At 56.0% G+C, this 19513-nt stretch overlaps 13 non-coding genes and 2 pseudogenes across 13 annotated transcripts; all 15 read right to left on the bottom strand.

The window, feature by feature from the left end:
• Window positions 1-45: 45 nt before the first annotated feature.
• LOC138660362 (U1 spliceosomal RNA) lies at window positions 46-209 on the bottom strand. The gene has a single exon (XR_011317815.1). It is a non-coding gene; the product is annotated as a U1 spliceosomal RNA (small nuclear RNA).
• An 812-nt stretch (window positions 210-1021) lies between these two features.
• LOC138660229 (U1 spliceosomal RNA) lies at window positions 1022-1185 on the bottom strand. Its single transcript, XR_011317699.1, has one exon. It is a non-coding gene; the product is annotated as a U1 spliceosomal RNA (small nuclear RNA).
• Window positions 1186-1998: 813 nt separating this feature from the next.
• LOC138660230 (U1 spliceosomal RNA) lies at window positions 1999-2162 on the bottom strand. Its single transcript, XR_011317700.1, has one exon. It is a non-coding gene; the product is annotated as a U1 spliceosomal RNA (small nuclear RNA).
• An 813-nt stretch (window positions 2163-2975) lies between these two features.
• LOC138660231 (U1 spliceosomal RNA) lies at window positions 2976-3139 on the bottom strand. The gene has a single exon (XR_011317701.1). It is a non-coding gene; the product is annotated as a U1 spliceosomal RNA (small nuclear RNA).
• Window positions 3140-3952: 813 nt separating this feature from the next.
• On the bottom strand, window positions 3953-4116 carry LOC138660232 (U1 spliceosomal RNA). The gene has a single exon (XR_011317702.1). It is a non-coding gene; the product is annotated as a U1 spliceosomal RNA (small nuclear RNA).
• An 813-nt stretch (window positions 4117-4929) lies between these two features.
• LOC138660233 (U1 spliceosomal RNA) lies at window positions 4930-5093 on the bottom strand. The gene has a single exon (XR_011317703.1). It is a non-coding gene; the product is annotated as a U1 spliceosomal RNA (small nuclear RNA).
• An 813-nt stretch (window positions 5094-5906) lies between these two features.
• Window positions 5907-6070, bottom strand: LOC138660361 (U1 spliceosomal RNA). The gene has a single exon (XR_011317814.1). It is a non-coding gene; the product is annotated as a U1 spliceosomal RNA (small nuclear RNA).
• An 813-nt stretch (window positions 6071-6883) lies between these two features.
• Window positions 6884-7047, bottom strand: LOC138660234 (U1 spliceosomal RNA). Its single transcript, XR_011317704.1, has one exon. It is a non-coding gene; the product is annotated as a U1 spliceosomal RNA (small nuclear RNA).
• Window positions 7048-7860: 813 nt separating this feature from the next.
• On the bottom strand, window positions 7861-8024 carry LOC138660235 (U1 spliceosomal RNA). The gene has a single exon (XR_011317705.1). It is a non-coding gene; the product is annotated as a U1 spliceosomal RNA (small nuclear RNA).
• An 813-nt stretch (window positions 8025-8837) lies between these two features.
• LOC138660236 (U1 spliceosomal RNA) lies at window positions 8838-9001 on the bottom strand. The gene has a single exon (XR_011317706.1). It is a non-coding gene; the product is annotated as a U1 spliceosomal RNA (small nuclear RNA).
• Window positions 9002-9814: 813 nt separating this feature from the next.
• On the bottom strand, window positions 9815-9978 carry LOC138660237 (U1 spliceosomal RNA). Its single transcript, XR_011317707.1, has one exon. It is a non-coding gene; the product is annotated as a U1 spliceosomal RNA (small nuclear RNA).
• Window positions 9979-10782: 804 nt separating this feature from the next.
• Window positions 10783-10946, bottom strand: LOC138660239 (U1 spliceosomal RNA). Its single transcript, XR_011317708.1, has one exon. It is a non-coding gene; the product is annotated as a U1 spliceosomal RNA (small nuclear RNA).
• Window positions 10947-11759: 813 nt separating this feature from the next.
• Window positions 11760-11923, bottom strand: LOC138660387 (U1 spliceosomal RNA). The gene has a single exon (XR_011317836.1). It is a non-coding gene; the product is annotated as a U1 spliceosomal RNA (small nuclear RNA).
• A 1112-nt stretch (window positions 11924-13035) lies between these two features.
• LOC138660392 (U1 spliceosomal RNA) lies at window positions 13036-13176 on the bottom strand (annotated as a pseudogene).
• An 813-nt stretch (window positions 13177-13989) lies between these two features.
• Window positions 13990-14169, bottom strand: LOC138660419 (U1 spliceosomal RNA; annotated as a pseudogene).
• Between the last annotated feature and the right edge of the window lie 5344 nt (window positions 14170-19513).

Genomic DNA, 19513 nt, shown 5'->3' on the forward strand with positions numbered 1-19513 from the left:
GCTCAGCAGAGCATCTTTTGTGTTCTGTCTTTGACCATAGGAAATCAGGGGAAAGCGCGAACGCAGTCCCCCACTACCACAAATTATGCAGTCGAGTTTCCCGCATTTGGGGAAATCGCAGGGGTCAGCACACCCGGAGTGCAATGGATGAGCCTCACCCTGGGAGAACCACCTTAGTGATCATGGTATCTCCCCTACCAGGTAAGTATGAGTTGGGGCCCGCCGGCCCGACGAGCGCCCCTCCGACGCAGCTCCCCAACATCGCGGAGTCTCGTGCCCGAAAGGGAGGGGGTGGGGGGTGGCGTTCGGCACAGACCGCACGGAGGCTCCTCGAGTGGGAGGCGCCGGTCGCTCCCGACGCGGCTGACGCCCACTCCGACCCCCACAGGGCAGGCCGAGCTCAAGTCAAAAGCCGCCCAAGATGCACAGCAGCAGCCTGAGTCATTTGCATATAGGAGCCTCGGCTCCGCCCCAGCCTCGCGTCACGTTGCTGCGCTGGCCTGAGAACATGCTGTAGACAGCTCGAGCTCCAGCTGCCGGCACCCTCTCATGACTCACTCATCTCCGCTCAAGAGGATGCACGCTGGAGGAGGCTCAAGGGCAGGAGGACCAAACCGCAGATAGCTGCGCACCAGCGGCCCACTCACAGCTCCAGCTCCAGCCCCAAGGCTGTGAGATGGGGATGCTGCAGGTGCCCTCCCGCGAGCATGCCCGCCTGCACCTGCAGACAAGCAGAGCAAGCCATGTCGTCACCAAGTCAACGAGATGCAAGCGACTTGCTCAATCCCCACCAGCCGGGGGTGGGGGGGTCAAAAAGGGCCAAAGTGTCGAGCAAAGGCAACAACCTCAAACCAACCAAGAAACAATAAACAAAGCATAGCAGCGACACAGGGAAGGTGGCATCCTTCCCCCACAAGGGGGAGCCAAAGGCCACGTCTGCCCGCTGCTTGGAGCTTTTCTCCAAAGCATCGCTTCGGCTCAGCAGAGCATCTTTTGTGTTCTGTCTTTGACCATAGGAAATCAGGGGAAAGCGCGAACGCAGTCCCCCACTACCACAAATTATGCAGTCGAGTTTCCCGCATTTGGGGAAATCGCAGGGGTCAGCACACCCGGAGTGCAATGGATGAGCCTCACCCTGGGAGAACCACCTTAGTGATCATGGTATCTCCCCTGCCAGGTAAGTATGAGTTGGGGCCCGCCGGCCCGACGAGCGCCCCTCCGACGCAGCTCCCCAACATCGCGGAGTCTCGTGCCCGAAAGGGAGGGGGTGGGGGGTGGCGTTCGGCACAGACCGCACGGAGGCTCCTCGAGTGGGAGGCGCCGGTCGCTCCCGACGCGGCTGACGCCCACTCCGACCCCCCACAGGGCAGGCCGAGCTCAAGTCAAAAGCCGCCCAAGATGCACAGCAGCAGCCTGAGTCATTTGCATATAGGAGCCTCGGCTCCACCCCAGCCTCGCGTCACGTTGCTGCGCTGGCCTGAGAACATGCTGTAGACAGCTCGAGCTCCAGCTGCCGGCACCCTCTCATGACTCACTCATCTCCGCTCAAGAGGATGCACGCTGGAGGAGGCTCAAGGGCAGGAGGACCAAACCGCAGATAGCTGCGCACCAGCGGCCCACTCACAGCTCCAGCTCCAGCCCCAAGGCTGTGAGATGGGGATGCTGCAGGTGCCCTCCCGCGAGCATGCCCGCCTGCACCTGCAGACAAGCAGAGCAAGCCATGTCGTCACCAAGTCAACGAGATGCAAGCGACTTGCTCAATCCCCACCAGCCGGGGGTGGGGGGGTCAAAAAGGGCAAAAGTGTCGAGCAAAGGCAACAACCTCAAACCAACCAAGAAACAATAAACAAAGCATAGCAGCGACACAGGGAAGGTGGCATCCTTCCCCCACAAGGGGGAGCCAAAGACCACGTCTGCCCGCTGCTTGGAGCTTTTCTCCAAAGCATCGCTTCGGCTCAGCAGAGCATCTTTTGTGTTCTGTCTTTGACCATAGGAAATCAGGGGAAAGCGCGAACGCAGTCCCCCACTACCACAAATTATGCAGTCGAGTTTCCCGCATTTGGGGAAATCGCAGGGGTCAGCACACCCGGAGTGCAATGGATGAGCCTCACCCTGGGAGAACCACCTTAGTGATCATGGTATCTCCCCTGCCAGGTAAGTATGAGTTGGGGCCCGCCGGCCCGACGAGCGCCCCTCCGACGCAGCTCCCCAACATCGCGGAGTCTCGTGCCCGAAAGGGAGGGGGTGGGGGGTGGCGTTCGGCACAGACCGCACGGAGGCTCCTCGAGTGGGAGGCGCCGGTCGCTCCCGACGCGGCTGACGCCCACTCCGACCCCCCACAGGGCAGGCCGAGCTCAAGTCAAAAGCCGCCCAAGATGCACAGCAGCAGCCTGAGTCATTTGCATATAGGAGCCTCGGCTCCGCCCCAGCCTCGCGTCACGTTGCTGCGCTGGCCTGAGAACATGCTGTAGACAGCTCGAGCTCCAGCTGCCGGCACCCTCTCATGACTCACTCATCTCCGCTCAAGAGGATGCACGCTGGAGGAGGCTCAAGGGCAGGAGGACCAAACCGCAGATAGCTGCGCACCAGCGGCCCACTCACAGCTCCAGCTCCAGCCCCAAGGCTGTGAGATGGGGATGCTGCAGGTGCCCTCCCGCGAGCATGCCCGCCTGCACCTGCAGACAAGCAGAGCAAGCCATGTCGTCACCAAGTCAACGAGATGCAAGCGACTTGCTCAATCCCCACCAGCCGGGGGTGGGGGGGTCAAAAAGGGCCAAAGTGTCGAGCAAAGGCAACAACCTCAAACCAACCAAGAAACAATAAACAAAGCATAGCAGCGACACAGGGAAGGTGGCATCCTTCCCCCACAAGGGGGAGCCAAAGGCCACGTCTGCCCGCTGCTTGGAGCTTTTCTCCAAAGCATCGCTTCGGCTCAGCAGAGCATCTTTTATGTTCTGTCTTTGACCATAGGAAATCAGGGGAAAGCGCGAACGCAGTCCCCCACTACCACAAATTATGCAGTCGAGTTTCCCGCATTTGGGGAAATCGCAGGGGTCAGCACACCCGGAGTGCAATGGATGAGCCTCACCCTGGGAGAACCACCTTAGTGATCATGGTATCTCCCCTGCCAGGTAAGTATGAGTTGGGGCCCGCCGGCCCGACGAGCGCCCCTCCGACGCAGCTCCCCAACATCGCGGAGTCTCGTGCCCGAAAGGGAGGGGGTGGGGGGTGGCGTTCGGCACAGACCGCACGGAGGCTCCTCGAGTGGGAGGCGCCGGTCGCTCCCGACGCGGCTGACGCCCACTCCGACCCCCCACAGGGCAGGCCGAGCTCAAGTCAAAAGCCGCCCAAGATGCACAGCAGCAGCCTGAGTCATTTGCATATAGGAGCCTCGGCTCCGCCCCAGCCTCGCGTCACGTTGCTGCGCTGGCCTGAGAACATGCTGTAGACAGCTCGAGCTCCAGCTGCCGGCACCCTCTCATGACTCACTCATCTCCGCTCAAGAGGATGCACGCTGGAGGAGGCTCAAGGGCAGGAGGACCAAACCGCAGATAGCTGCGCACCAGCGGCCCACTCACAGCTCCAGCTCCAGCCCCAAGGCTGTGAGATGGGGATGCTGCAGGTGCCCTCCCGCGAGCATGCCCGCCTGCACCTGCAGACAAGCAGAGCAAGCCATGTCGTCACCAAGTCAACGAGATGCAAGCGACTTGCTCAATCCCCACCAGCCGGGGGTGGGGGGGTCAAAAAGGGCCAAAGTGTCGAGCAAAGGCAACAACCTCAAACCAACCAAGAAACAATAAACAAAGCATAGCAGCGACACAGGGAAGGTGGCATCCTTCCCCCACAAGGGGGAGCCAAAGGCCACGTCTGCCCGCTGCTTGGAGCTTTTCTCCAAAGCATCGCTTCGGCTCAGCAGAGCATCTTTTGTGTTCTGTCTTTGACCATAGGAAATCAGGGGAAAGCGCGAACGCAGTCCCCCACTACCACAAATTATGCAGTCGAGTTTCCCGCATTTGGGGAAATCGCAGGGGTCAGCACACCCGGAGTGCAATGGATGAGCCTCACCCTGGGAGAACCACCTTAGTGATCATGGTATCTCCCCTGCCAGGTAAGTATGAGTTGGGGCCCGCCGGCCCGACGAGCGCCCCTCCGACGCAGCTCCCCAACATCGCGGAGTCTCGTGCCCGAAAGGGAGGGGGTGGGGGGTGGCGTTCGGCACAGACCGCACGGAGGCTCCTCGAGTGGGAGGCGCCGGTCGCTCCCGACGCGGCTGACGCCCACTCCGACCCCCCACAGGGCAGGCCGAGCTCAAGTCAAAAGCCGCCCAAGATGCACAGCAGCAGCCTGAGTCATTTGCATATAGGAGCCTCGGCTCCGCCCCAGCCTCGCGTCACGTTGCTGCGCTGGCCTGAGAACATGCTGTAGACAGCTCGAGCTCCAGCTGCCGGCACCCTCTCATGACTCACTCATCTCCGCTCAAGAGGATGCACGCTGGAGGAGGCTCAAGGGCAGGAGGACCAAACCGCAGATAGCTGTGCACCAGCGGCCCACTCACAGCTCCAGCTCCAGCCCCAAGGCTGTGAGATGGGGATGCTGCAGGTGCCCTCCCGCGAGCATGCCCGCCTGCACCTGCAGACAAGCCGAGCAAGCCATGTCGTCACCAAGTCAACGAGATGCAAGCGACTTGCTCAATCCCCACCAGCCGGGGGTGGGGGGGTCAAAAAGGGCCAAAGTGTCGAGCAAAGGCAACAACCTCAAACCAACCAAGAAACAATAAACAAAGCATAGCAGCGACACAGGGAAGGTGGCATCCTTCCCCCACAAGGGGGAGCCAAAGGCCACGTCTGCCCGCTGCTTGGAGCTTTTCTCCAAAGCATCGCTTCGGCTCAGCAGAGCATCTTTTGTGTTCTGTCTTTGACCATAGGAAATCAGGGGAAAGCGCGAACGCAGTCCCCCACTACCACAAATTATGCAGTCGAGTTTCCCGCATTTGGGGAAATCGCAGGGGTCAGCACACCCGGAGTGCAATGGATGAGCCTCACCCTGGGAGAACCACCTTAGTGATCATGGTATCTCCCCTGCCAGGTAAGTATGAGTTGGGGCCCGCCGGCCCGACGAGCGCCCCTCCGACGCAGCTCCCCAACATCGCGGAGTCTCGTGCCCGAAAGGGAGGGGGTGGGGGGTGGCGTTCGGCACAGACCGCACGGAGGCTCCTCGAGTGGGAGGCGCCGGTCGCTCCCGACGCGGCTGACGCCCACTCCGACCCCCCACAGGGCAGGCCGAGCTCAAGTCAAAAGCCGCCCAAGATGCACAGCAGCAGCCTGAGTCATTTGCATATAGGAGCCTCGGCTCCGCCCCAGCCTCGCGTCACGTTGCTGCGCTGGCCTGAGAACATGCTGTAGACAGCTCGAGCTCCAGCTGCCGGCACCCTCTCATGACTCACTCATCTCCGCTCAAGAGGATGCACGCTGGAGGAGGCTCAAGGGCAGGAGGACCAAACCGCAGATAGCTGCGCACCAGCGGCCCACTCACAGCTCCAGCTCCAGCCCCAAGGCTGTGAGATGGGGATGCTGCAGGTGCCCTCCCGCGAGCATGCCCGCCTGCACCTGCAGACAAGCCGAGCAAGCCATGTCGTCACCAAGTCAACGAGATGCAAGCGACTTGCTCAATCCCCACCAGCCGGGGGTGGGGGGGTCAAAAAGGGCCAAAGTGTCGAGCAAAGGCAACAACCTCAAACCAACCAAGAAACAATAAACAAAGCATAGCAGCGACACAGGGAAGGTGGCATCCTTCCCCCACAAGGGGGAGCCAAAGGCCACGTCTGCCCGCTGCTTGGAGCTTTTCTCCAAAGCATCGCTTCGGCTCAGCAGAGCATCTTTTGTGTTCTGTCTTTGACCATAGGAAATCAGGGGAAAGCGCGAACGCAGTCCCCCACTACCACAAATTATGCAGTCGAGTTTCCCGCATTTGGGGAAATCGCAGGGGTCAGCACACCCGGAGTGCAACGGATGAGCCTCACCCTGGGAGAACCACCTTAGTGATCATGGTATCTCCCCTGCCAGGTAAGTATGAGTTGGGGCCCGCCGGCCCGACGAGCGCCCCTCCGACGCAGCTCCCCAACATCGCGGAGTCTCGTGCCTGAAAGGGAGGGGGTGGGGGGTGGCGTTCGGCACAGACCGCACGGAGGCTCCTCGAGTGGGAGGCGCCGGTCGCTCCCGACGCGGCTGACGCCCACTCCGACCCCCCACAGGGCAGGCCGAGCTCAAGTCAAAAGCCGCCCAAGATGCACAGCAGCAGCCTGAGTCATTTGCATATAGGAGCCTCGGCTCCGCCCCAGCCTCGCGTCACGTTGCTGCGCTGGCCTGAGAACATGCTGTAGACAGCTCGAGCTCCAGCTGCCGGCACCCTCTCATGACTCACTCATCTCCGCTCAAGAGGATGCACGCTGGAGGAGGCTCAAGGGCAGGAGGACCAAACCGCAGATAGCTGCGCACCAGCGGCCCACTCACAGCTCCAGCTCCAGCCCCAAGGCTGTGAGATGGGGATGCTGCAGGTGCCCTCCCGCGAGCATGCCCGCCTGCACCTGCAGACAAGCAGAGCAAGCCATGTCGTCACCAAGTCAACGAGATGCAAGCGACTTGCTCAATCCCCACCAGCCGGGGGTGGGGGGGTCAAAAAGGGCCAAAGTGTCGAGCAAAGGCAACAACCTCAAACCAACCAAGAAACAATAAACAAAGCATAGCAGCGACACAGGGAAGGTGGCATCCTTTCCCCACAAGGGGGAGCCAAAGGCCACGTCTGCCCGCTGCTTGGAGCTTTTCTCCAAAGCATCGCTTCGGCTCAGCAGAGCATCTTTTGTGTTCTGTCTTTGACCATAGGAAATCAGGGGAAAGCGCGAACGCAGTCCCCCACTACCACAAATTATGCAGTCGAGTTTCCCGCATTTGGGGAAATCGCAGGGGTCAGCACACCCGGAGTGCAATGGATGAGCCTCACCCTGGGAGAACCACCTTAGTGATCATGGTATCTCCCCTGCCAGGTAAGTATGAGTTGGGGCCCGCCGGCCCGACGAGCGCCCCTCCGACGCAGCTCCCCAACATCGCGGAGTCTCGTGCCCGAAAGGGAGGGGGTGGGGGGTGGCGTTCGGCACAGACCGCACGGAGGCTCCTCGAGTGGGAGGCGCCGGTCGCTCCCGACGCGGCTAACGCCCACTCCGACCCCCCACAGGGCAGGCCGAGCTCAAGTCAAAAGCCGCCCAAGATGCACAGCAGCAGCCTGAGTCATTTGCATATAGGAGCCTCGGCTCCGCCCCAGCCTCGCGTCACGTTGCTGCGCTGGCCTGAGAACATGCTGTAGACAGCTCGAGCTCCAGCTGCCGGCACCCTCTCATGACTCACTCATCTCCGCTCAAGAGGATGCACGCTGGAGGAGGCTCAAGGGCAGGAGGACCAAACCGCAGATAGCTGCGCACCAGCGGCCCACTCACAGCTCCAGCTCCAGCCCCAAGGCTGTGAGATGGGGATGCTGCAGGTGCCCTCCCGCGAGCATGCCCGCCTGCACCTGCAGACAAGCAGAGCAAGCCATGTCGTCACCAAGTCAACGAGATGCAAGCGACTTGCTCAATCCCCACCAGCCGGGGGTGGGGGGGTCAAAAAGGGCCAAAGTGTCGAGCAAAGGCAACAACCTCAAACCAACCAAGAAACAATAAACAAAGCATAGCAGCGACACAGGGAAGGTGGCATCCTTCCCCCACAAGGGGGAGCCAAAGGCCACGTCTGCCCGCTGCTTGGAGCTTTTCTCCAAAGCATCGCTTCGGCTCAGCAGAGCATCTTTTGTGTTCTGTCTTTGACCATAGGAAATCAGGGGAAAGCGCGAACGCAGTCCCCCACTACCACAAATTATGCAGTCGAGTTTCCCGCATTTGGGGAAATCGCAGGGGTCAGCACACCCGGAGTGCAATGGATGAGCCTCACCCTGGGAGAACCACCTTAGTGATCATGGTATCTCCCCTGCCAGGTAAGTATGAGTTGGGGCCCGCCGGCCCGACGAGCGCCCCTCCGACGCAGCTCCCCAACATCGCGGAGTCTCGTGCCCGAAAGGGAGGGGGTGGGGGGTGGCGTTCGGCACAGACCGCACGGAGGCTCCTCGAGTGGGAGGCGCCGGTCGCTCCCGACGCGGCTGACGCCCACTCCGACCCCCCACAGGGCAGGCCGAGCTCAAGTCAAAAGCCGCCCAAGATGCACAGCAGCAGCCTGAGTCATTTGCATATAGGAGCCTCGGCTCCGCCCCAGCCTCGCGTCACGTTGCTGCGCTGGCCTGAGAACATGCTGTAGACAGCTCGAGCTCCAGCTGCCGGCACCCTCTCATGACTCACTCATCTCCGCTCAAGAGGATGCACGCTGGAGGAGGCTCAAGGGCAGGAGGACCAAACCGCAGATAGCTGCGCACCAGCGGCCCACTCACAGCTCCAGCTCCAGCCCCAAGGCTGTGAGATGGGGATGCTGCAGGTGCCCTCCCGCGAGCATGCCCGCCTGCACCTGCAGACAAGCAGAGCAAGCCATGTCGTCACCAAGTCAACGAGATGCAAGCGACTTGCTCAATCCCCACCAGCCGGGGGTGGGGGGGTCAAAAAGGGCCAAAGTGTCGAGCAAAGGCAACAACCTCAAACCAACCAAGAAACAATAAACAAAGCATAGCAGCGACACAGGGAAGGTGGCATCCTTCCCCCACAAGGGGGAGCCAAAGGCCACGTCTGCCCGCTGCTTGGAGCTTTTCTCCAAAGCATCGCTTCGGCTCAGCAGAGCATCTTTTGTGTTCTGTCTTTGACCATAGGAAATCAGGGGAAAGCGCGAACGCAGTCCCCCACTACCACAAATTATGCAGTCGAGTTTCCCGCATTTGGGGAAATCGCAGGGGTCAGCACACCCGGAGTGCAATGGATGAGCCTCACCCTGGGAGAACCACCTTAGTGATCATGGTATCTCCCCTGCCAGGTAAGTATGAGTTGGGGCCCGCCGGCCCGACGAGCGCCCCTCCGACGCAGCTCCCCAACATCGCGGAGTCTCGTGCCCGAAAGGGAGGGGGTGGGGGGTGGCGTTCGGCACAGACCGCACGGAGGCTCCTCGAGTGGGAGGCGCCGGTCGCTCCCGACGCGGCTGACGCCCACTCCGACCCCCCACAGGGCAGGCCGAGCTCAAGTCAAAAGCCGCCCAAGATGCACAGCAGCAGCCTGAGTCATTTGCATATAGGAGCCTCGGCTCCGCCCCAGCCTCGCGTCACGTTGCTGCGCTGGCCTGAGAACATGCTGTAGACAGCTCGAGCTCCAGCTGCCGGCACCCTCTCATGACTCACTCATCTCCGCTCAAGAGGATGCACGCTGGAGGAGGCTCAAGGGCAGGAGGACCAAACCGCAGATAGCTGCGCACCAGCGGCCCACTCACAGCTCCAGCTCCAGCCCCAAGGCTGTGAGATGGGGATGCTGCAGGTGCCCTCCCGCGAGCATGCCCGCCTGCACCTGCAGACAAGCAGAGCAAGCCATGTCGTCACCAAGTCAACGAGATGCAAGCGACTTGCTCAATCCCCACCAGCCGGGGGTGGGGGGGTCAAAAAGGGCCAAAGTGTCGAGCAAAGGCAACAACCTCAAACCAACCAAGAAACAATAAACAAAGCATAGCAGCGACACAGGGAAGGTGGCATCCTTCCCCCACAAGGGGGAGCCAAAGGCCACGTCTGCCCGCTGCTTGGAGCTTTTCTCCAAAGCATCGCTTCGGCTCAGCAGAGCATCTTTTGTGTTCTGTCTTTGACCATAGGAAATCAGGGGAAAGCGCGAACGCAGTCCCCCACTACCACAAATTATGCAGTCGAGTTTCCCGCATTTGGGGAAATCGCAGGGGTCAGCACACCCGGAGTGCAATGGATGAGCCTCACCCTGGGAGAACCACCTTAGTGATCATGGTATCTCCCCTGCCAGGTAAGTATGAGTTGGGGCCCGCCGGCCCGACGAGCGCCCCTCCGACGCAGCTCCCCAACATCGCGGAGTCTCGTGCCCGAAAGGGAGGGGGTGGGGGGTGGCGTTCGGCACAGACCGCACGGAGGCTCCTCGAGTGGGAGGCGCCGGTCGCTCCCGACGCGGCTGACGCCCACTCCGACCCCCCACAGGGCAGGCCGAGCTCAAGTCAAAAGCCGCCCAAGATGCACAGCAGCAGCCTGAGTCATTTGCATATAGGAGCCTCGGCTCCGCCCCAGCCTCGCGTCACGTTGCTGCGCTGGCCTGAGAACATGCTGTAGACAGCTCGAGCTCCAGCTGCCGGCACCCTCTCATGACTCACTCATCTCCGCTCAAGAGGATGCACGCTGGAGGAGGCTCAAGGGCAGGAGGACCAAACCGCAGATAGCTGCGCACCAGCGGCCCACTCACAGCTCCAGCTCCAGCCCCAAGGCTGTGAGATGGGGATGCTGCAGGTGCCCTCCCGCGAGCATGCCCGCCTGCACCTGCAAACAAGCCATGTCGTCACCAAGTCAACGAGATGCAAGCGACTTGCTCAATCCCCACCAGCCGGGGGTGGGGGGGTCAAAAAGGGCCAAAGTGTCGAGCAAAGGCAACAACCTCAAACCAACCAAGAAACAATAAACAAAGCATAGCAGCGACACAGGGAAGGTGGCATCCTTCCCCCACAAGGGGGAGCCAAAGGCCACGTCTGCCCGCTGCTTGGAGCTTTTCTCCAAAGCATCGCTTCGGCTCAGCAGAGCATCTTTTGTGTTCTGTCTTTGACCATAGGAAATCAGGGGAAAGCGCGAACGCAGTCCCCCACTACCACAAATTATGCAGTCGAGTTTCCCGCATTTGGGGAAATCGCAGGGGTCAGCACACCCGGAGTGCAATGGATGAGCCTCACCCTGGGAGAACCACCTTAGTGATCATGGTATCTCCCCTGCCAGGTAAGTATGAGTTGGGGCCCGCCGGCCCGACGAGCGCCCCTCCGACGCAGCTCCCCAACATCGCGGAGTCTCGTGCCCGAAAGGGAGGGGGTGGGGGGTGGCGTTCGGCACAGACCGCACGGAGGCTCCTCGAGTGGGAGGCGCCGGTCGCTCCCGACGCGGCTGACGCCCACTCCGACCCCCCACAGGGCAGGCCGAGCTCAAGTCAAAAGCCGCCCAAGATGCACAGCAGCAGCCTGAGTCATTTGCATATAGGAGCCTCGGCTCCGCCCCAGCCTCGCGTCACGTTGCTGCGCTGGCCTGAGAACATGCTGTAGACAGCTCGAGCTCCAGCTGCCGGCACCCTCTCATGACTCACTCATCTCCGCTCAAGAGGATGCACGCTGGAGGAGGCTCAAGGGCAGGAGGACCAAACCGCAGATAGCTGCGCACCAGCGGCCCACTCACAGCTCCAGCTCCAGCCCCAAGGCTGTGAGATGGGGATGCTGCAGGTGCCCTCCCGCGAGCATGCCCGCCTGCACCTGCAGACAAGCAGAGCAAGCCATGTCGTCACCAAGTCAACGAGATGCAAGCGACTTGCTCAATCCCCACCAGCCGGGGGTGGGGGGGTCAAAAAGGGCCAAAGTGTCGAGCAAAGGCAACAACCTCAAACCAACCAAGAAACAATAAACAAAGCATAGCAGCGACACAGGGAAGGTGGCATCCTTCCCCCACAAGGGGGAGCCAAAGGCCACGTCTGCCCGCTGCTTGGAGCTTTTCTCCAAAGCATCGCTTCGGCTCAGCAGAGCATCTTTTGTGTTCTGTCTTTGACCATAGGAAATCAGGGGAAAGCGCGAACGCAGTCCCCCACGACCACAAATTATGCAGTCGAGTTTCCCGCATTTGGGGAAATCGCAGGGGTCAGCACACCCGGAGTGCAATGGATGAGCCTCACCCTGGGAGAACCACCTTAGTGATCATGGTATCTCCCCTGCCAGGTAAGGGTACGTTCACACTAGCGTTGCGCCGCCCTGCGTCGGCGACGCAACGCGCGACGCATCGAAAAACGCGCGCGTTTTGCGACGCGTGCGTCGTTTTTGACCAAAATCGGACGCACAGAAAATGCAACTTGTAGCGTTTTCGTGCGTCCGACGCCAGCATCGGAAACGACGCACGTGGCGAAAAACGCAACCAAAAAGACGCACGCGTCCCCTATGTTAAACATAGGGGCGCGTCGCCGCTGCGTCGCCGCTGCGTCGCCGACGCAACAGCGGCGCAACGCTAATGTGAACTTAGACTAAGTATGAGTTGGGGCCCGCCGGCCCGACGAGCGCCCCTCCGACGCAGCTCCCCAACATCGCGGAGTCTCGTGCCCGAAAGGGAGGGGGTGGGGGGTGGCGTTCGGCACAGACCGCACGGAGGCTCCTCGAGTGGGAGGCGCCGGTCGCTCCCGACGCGGCTGACGCCCACTCCGACCCCCCACAGGGCAGGCCGAGCTCAAGTCAAAAGCCGCCCAAGATGCACAGCAGCAGCCTGAGTCATTTGCATATAGGAGCCTCGGCTCCGCCCCAGCCTCGCGTCACGTTGCTGCGCTGGCCTGAGAACATGCTGTAGACAGCTCGAGCTCCAGCTGCCGGCACCCTCTCATGACTCACTCATCTCCGCTCAAGAGGATGCACGCTGGAGGAGGCTCAAGGGCAGGAGGACCAAACCGCAGATAGCTGCGCACCAGCGGCCCACTCACAGCTCCAGCTCCAGCCCCAAGGCTGTGAGATGGGGATGCTGCAGGTGCCCTCCCGCGAGCATGCCCGCCTGCACCTGCAGACAAGCAGAGCAAGCCATGTCGTCACCAAGTCAACGAGATGCAAGCGACTTGCTCAATCCCCACCAGCCGGGGGTGGGGGGGTCAAAAAGGGCCAAAGTGTCGAGCAAAGGCAACAACCTCAAACCAACCAAGAAACAATAAACAAAGCATAGCAGCGACACAGGGAAGGTGGCATCCTTCCCCCACAAGGGGGAGCCAAAGGCCACGTCTGCCCGCTGCTTGGAGCTTTTCTCCAAAGCATCGCTTCGGCTCAGCAGAGCATCTTTTGTGTTCTGTCTTTGACCATAGGAAATCAGGGGAAAGCGCGAACGCAGTCCCCCACTACCACAAATTATGCAGTCGAGTTTCCCGCATTTGGGGAAATCGCAGGGGTCAGCACACCCGGAGTGCAATGGATGAGCCTCACCCTGGGAGAACCACTGCCAGGTAAGTATGAGTTGGGGCCTGCCGGCCCGACGAGCGCCCCTCCGACGCAGCTCCCCAACATCGCGGAGTCTCGTGCCCGAAAGGGAGGGGGTGGGGGGTGGCGTTCGGCACAGACCGCACGGAGGCTCCTCGAGTGGGAGGCGCCGGTCGCTCCCGACGCGGCTGACGCCCACTCCGACCCCCCACAGGGCAGGCCGAGCTCAAGTCAAAAGCCGCCCAAGATGCACAGCAGCAGCCTGAGTCATTTGCATATAGGAGCCTCGGCTCCGCCCCAGCCTCGCGTCACGTTGCTGCGCTGGCCTGAGAACATGCTGTAGACAGCTCGAGCTCCAGCTGCCGGCACCCTCTCATGACTCACTCATCTCCGCTCAAGAGGATGCACGCTGGAGGAGGCTCAAGGGCAGGAGGAGCAAACCGCAGATAGCTGCGCACCAGCGGCCCACTCACAGCTCCAGCTCCAGCCCCAAGGCTGTGAGATGGGGATGCTGCAGGTGCCCTCCCGCGAGCATGCCCGCCTGCACCTGCAGACAAGCAGAGCAAGCCATGTCGTCACCAAGTCAACGAGATGCAAGCGACTTGCTCAATCCCCACCAGCCGGGGGTGGGGGGGTCAAAAAGGGCCAAAGTGTCGAGCAAAGGCAACAACCTCAAACCAACCAAGAAACAATAAACAAAGCATAGCAGCGACACAGGGAAGGTGGCATCCTTCCCCCACAAGGGGGAGCCAAAGGCCACGTCTGCCCGCTGCTTGGAGCTTTTCTCCAAAGCATCGCTTCGGCTCAGCAGAGCATCTTTTGTGTTCTGTCTTTGACCATAGGAAATCAGGGGAAAGCGCGAACGCAGTCCCCCACTACCACAAATTATGCAGTCGAGTTTCCCGCATTTGGGGAAATCGCAGGGGTCAGCACACCCGGAGTGCAATGGATGAGCCTCACCCTGGGAGAACCTTTTTCCTCAGATTGGAACTCTCATTAACGCATGCATCATCTGCTCGTTCAATTAACAAGTTTCCTGATCATCATATGGAAAAATCTCCCATAAACAAAAAAAACAATCCCGATCACCAAAAAATAATCAAAATCCTACCTACAGTAATCGTTCCACTGTGAGTACTTCCAAAGTGTTTCTGCTGTTGTTTCACCGAGTCTTTTCTTATCTAATAGATAAACATAAAACAACCTGGCAAGAAAAATGTTCTTACAGTCCATTGGAGAGAGACACACCTTTTTAAAAATAACCAGGTTCCGTGAATCCCACAAAACTTCCTTATATTTGGCAAAAATAATCCAACTCATCCGTCTCCTTTCCAAGTGATTGAAATCTTGACCTGTTAATATCCTTCTAAAATCAAAGCAATGGAACCCAACAAGAGCAATAAAAAACCGGGATAAAAGGGTAAAAACTTTTTTTGCAAAAGGACAGTCCCAAAAAATGTGCTGAATTGTCTCTGGATCCTTACATCCCTCCCTTGGACAAAATTCTTGAACCCGTATCCCTCTTCTATTCAAAAAAGCTCGTGTTGGCAAACATCCTTGTAATGCCATCCAAGTTACGTCCTTTTGCCGATTGCTGATTCCTATAACAAAAAACAGCTTCCAGACTTGCCTTGATTGCGCAGTATTGCAGGATGGCACATCACATAAAAATTCTCTCTCCTTTAATCTCTTAACAATCTCTCTTTTATCAGGTCTATCTGTGGGGCTTAAACCAATTTGATCATAGAAGGACTTAAGTACTACATAAAAAGACGGAACCACAAACGCGACCGGCTTCCTCAAATCCTTCTCACACCAGCTCCATTTCTGAAACAGCCATCCTGCCAAAAACCTGCACATGTCTGCAGCCTTACTTTTACTCTGGGAAAGTCTATAAATATTCAACAAATAGTGCATCTTTAAAAACCTTTCCATATTTGGAAAGCCACAGCCCCCCATTTCCACAGAAAGCATCACTTTTTCTCTCCTTAATTTTTCCATCTTTGACCCCCAAAAAAAGGTAAACAGTTTCCTTGTAACTCTCTTAGTCCATAAACTCGCAGGCGGAAATATCAGAGCAGTATATAGCAGTAATGGAAGGATCACTGACTTCACGATAAGTACCTTCCCTCTCAGAGACAAGTTCCTTAATTTCCAATAATTCAGTTTCTGTTCTGTTTTATTTTCCAGGATCCTCAGACTCTTCTTCCCTTTAAGTTCCTTTTCAAAGATAACACCGAGGACCTCTATCTCTTCTTTTCTTTCTACTCCCACCACACTAACATCCACCTGCCTTCCAAAGTTGCAAAACTGACACTTACTCCAATTTACAGCCATTCCAGCCACACAACAAAAAATTCTTACATGAAGATTTATCCTATTAAGCTCAGCTTGCGAACCACAAATAAAAGCAATGTCATCCATGTAACTTAATGATTTCACAGGACCCCCCATTCCTCCAGGGACAAAGGCACCATCCACACACTTATCGACTTGCACACTTTTTAAAAGAGCTTCTACTACGCAAATAAAAAGAATAGGAGATAAAGGGCACCCTTGCCTAACGCCAGATAGAATATTAAAACTAGAACTCACGTGACCATTAATTAAGAGCTGACTACTAACTCCACAATAAAAAGACTTAATAATGTTCAATAATTTAGTGGGGATCCCAAGGTGTCTAAGTGCAGCAAACAAAAATCTATGTGAAACTTTATCAAAAGCTTTTTCCAGGTCAACTGACTGTACAAGAAGGGGGTTCTTATTAAAATTAGCGTAATAAATTAAGTCCCTTAAAAGCAACAAGTTGTCCGATATTCTCCTACCTGGCACTGCACATGCTTGGTATTCACCCACCATGTCCATTATTACTTCACTCAATCTACTTGCCACAATTTTGGAAATAATCTTGTAATCACAATTGAGCAAAGTTATTGGTCTCCAGTTTTTAATTTCTCTCACATCACCCTTCTTATGTATCAAAGTGACGATCCCTCTACGCATAGAGTCAGACAGAACCGCATGAGTAAAAACATATTCCACCACCCGATAAAATTCCACACCTAAAATGTCCCAAAATACTACATAAAATTCCACAGGAAGGCCATCACAGCCAGGTGTCTTCCCTTTCGCCAGTCCATCCACAGCACGCCTCACTTCATCCTTTTTGACCCCATCACTTAGAAAAGGCACCTTTTCTTCAGGAATATTATCAGTCAAAATATTACAATAATCATTGATTTCTGCATCACTGGCTCTGCTGTCATTCGAAAAAAGGGTTTTATAAAAAGAATGAATACCATTAATCATTTCCTCCCCAGACTTCTCACCTGCAGGAGTAAAAACAGACTTAAAAACCCCTTTAGGCTTAAAACATTTCTTAAAAAAATATCTTGTACATTGCTCATCTTCTTCCATGTGCTGTATTTTTGCTTTAAAGACAATAGATTTCCCTTTTTCAATTAGTGTTTTTTTAAAATCCTCCTTCAAATCAGCAATCTCATTATCCACCTCCATCCCAGCTCTTTTAAACTTATAAAGCGCTTCCATCTTAGAAATTATTGCTTCCTCTTGATCTCTTTTGGCTTTTGCTCTTTTAAAACACACCCCTTTAAAATAATATGCAAATTTCTCCTTTGCCCAATCCCACCATTCCAGCAGATTTTTAAAACGGTGCTGTTCAGACACACAGAATGTAAACACGTTTTTAAAACCACTTCTCACCTCCTCTTCTTCCAGCAGGCTTACATTTAGCTTCCAGAGCCCCTTGCCAAAAGCAAGGGACTCAACAATACACAGATCCACCATTACCATCTTATGATCAGAAAAAGTGTTTGTCACATGATTACATTTGGTAACTTTGATCCCTTCAGACACAAACACATAATCGATCCGGGAACTACAACGCCCACTGTCCGCCACAAATGTAAACTTGTTTTCATTCGGCCGAACCATCAAACCCACATCCGTGTAGCGTAAATCCTGCACCACTTGATTCAACATATTGGAAGTCACATCCGTCCTGAATTCCGCAGAGCTCTTACGATCATTTGCAGATCTAATGCAATTAAAATCACCTGCTATTATAGAAAAATCTCTACCTGGCAGAAACCACTTTACCGACTCCAAAAAGGACACCCGTGCTTTCTTGTCCGCAGGGGCATAAATATTAAAAACCCTTACCCGGTGACCTAAGAAATCTAATAACAAAAACAAACATCTTCCAGGTATGATAATTTTAAACTGTAATACTTTTAAATTATTATTTTTCAATAGTATGCCAACCCCCTCATTTTTATTGTCTGTACAAGGAGACCAAAAAGACTGCCCCCTGCTCCATTCACTTGCATGCGGTGAGGCTTTTATTGCACATTCTTGTAGACATATAATGTCAGCATTCACCCTCTCCATATAATCTAATATACCTGCTCTCCTGATAGAAGAACTGATCCCTCGCACATTCAGGGAAGCAACACCTAAACTCATCATGGCAAAAAAAATTATTTTCCACCATACATTCTCCATCATGATTCAGAGAAAGGAGTATTCCTACTATCCACCTTTCTACATATATCAGGCGACTCAGGATCCGAGCCCCTGTTAGAAACACCTGGCCTTGGAGAGACAGGATCTCCCTGCCCACCAGACCAACACCCCTCCATTCTACTCTTTTTACTGAGCGAGGAAGCTATTTCCTCATCCTCTTCCTCATCCTCCCCATCATCATCATCATCATCATCACCATCCTCAAAAACACTTTCATCACTACTACTAGTCCCCCCATCCCTCTGCCCAGGAGTGAGCGTCCGATCTGAATCCTCCTCCTCCTGAAACTCCATTCCTTCCCCATCTCCCTCCCCCACTACAGGGTCCACACATACGCCTGCATTAGCATATGCAAATTCACCACCAAGGCCCTGTCCTTCAGACACAGTCTCCATTGCACTCTTGGCCTCGCCCAGATCAACTATAGGAGAGCTCTGAAAATCTTTTCCCCCTTCCTGGCCCCGCCCTCCATCCTCCATCTTAGATCCAGCATGGCTCACTTTACTTCCACCATTTTGTTTCTGACTTCTTTGCTCTTTAGCTGCATTTGAAACTATCACACCAGCACGATGCTCAGGTTTGCCTTTTCCACCAAACTCACTTTTCTCATTCTTAGCGCTTTCATGCTCACCACTCTTACCATCACTCTTATTTCCCCAGTGACCACTAGTTGCCTCCGCATAGGACTTAGGAATCTGAGTCCACAATCTACATTTCCTGGCAAAGTGACCTTCCAACCCACACAAATCACACACCTTTGCCTCAGGGCAACTATCCACCATGTGGCCGGGCTTCCCACAATTCTTACAAACAATTCCTTGCACCGGGCATTCTTTCTGCACATGTCCGTACATATGACACTTTCTACAATATTCAATTTGTCCAGTGTAGAAACAAAAACCCCTCTCCCCCCCAATTGAAAATTGTGCAGGAATGCTCAGAGCCCCCCCAATGGCTGTTGCATCAGGAATTAATTTCACCAAGTATCTTCTTTTGCCATTATAATAGTTATGCCTATTTTTCATCTTCCCCAGGAATTTGACTTCATAACAGTATCTTCTCAAAAAATGGGTTACGGTATCATCTGGAACCTTGGGATTATACATATGTACCACAACATACTTGTAAGTCTGTTGAAAAAGGGGCTCCACAACAATAAACTCCAGGCATTCCACTTCTTTCTTCTCCTTCATCCGCACCAGCTCCATGTAGACTTTCTGACATATACCCAAGGAAACAAACGTGATATCATAAATTCCCTGCATTTGAAAATCCTGCAGTGCCAATACATCTGTTACCTTAAGGCTTCTTATGTTCTTCAAGACATCCATGCAAATTTGGTCCAGGCCAATTTCTTCCTCATGTCCAGACAGGACTTGTAGACGGACAGAGTCCTCTAATCCACGTGCCTTCTCCACCATTTTCGTAGCAGATAAACACAGTCGCCACTCTATCGCACACCAGGGCCCCACAAGGGGAACCCCGATCGCAACCGCCAACCAACAAGAAACAGAAGTAGTCTCCCACCACTGCTGCCCGTCAGAAGGCTGAGAAGCGATACTCACCCAGAGAAAATGGTATCTCCCCTGCCAGGTAAGTATGAGTTGGGGCCCGCCGGCCCGACGAGCGCCCCTCCGACGCAGCTCCCCAACATCGCGGAGTCTCGTGCCCGAAAGGGAGGGGGTGGGGGGTGGCGTTCGGCACAGACCGCACGGAGGCTCCTCGAGTGGGAGGCGCCGGTCGCTCCCGACGCGGCTGACGCCCACTCCGACCCCCCACAGGGCAGGCCGAGCTCAAGTCAAAAGCCGCCCAAGATGCACAGCAGC

This window comes from Ranitomeya imitator, chromosome 1 (genome assembly GCF_032444005.1).
Source record: "Ranitomeya imitator isolate aRanImi1 chromosome 1, aRanImi1.pri, whole genome shotgun sequence".
NCBI lineage: Eukaryota > Metazoa > Chordata > Amphibia > Anura > Dendrobatidae > Ranitomeya > Ranitomeya imitator.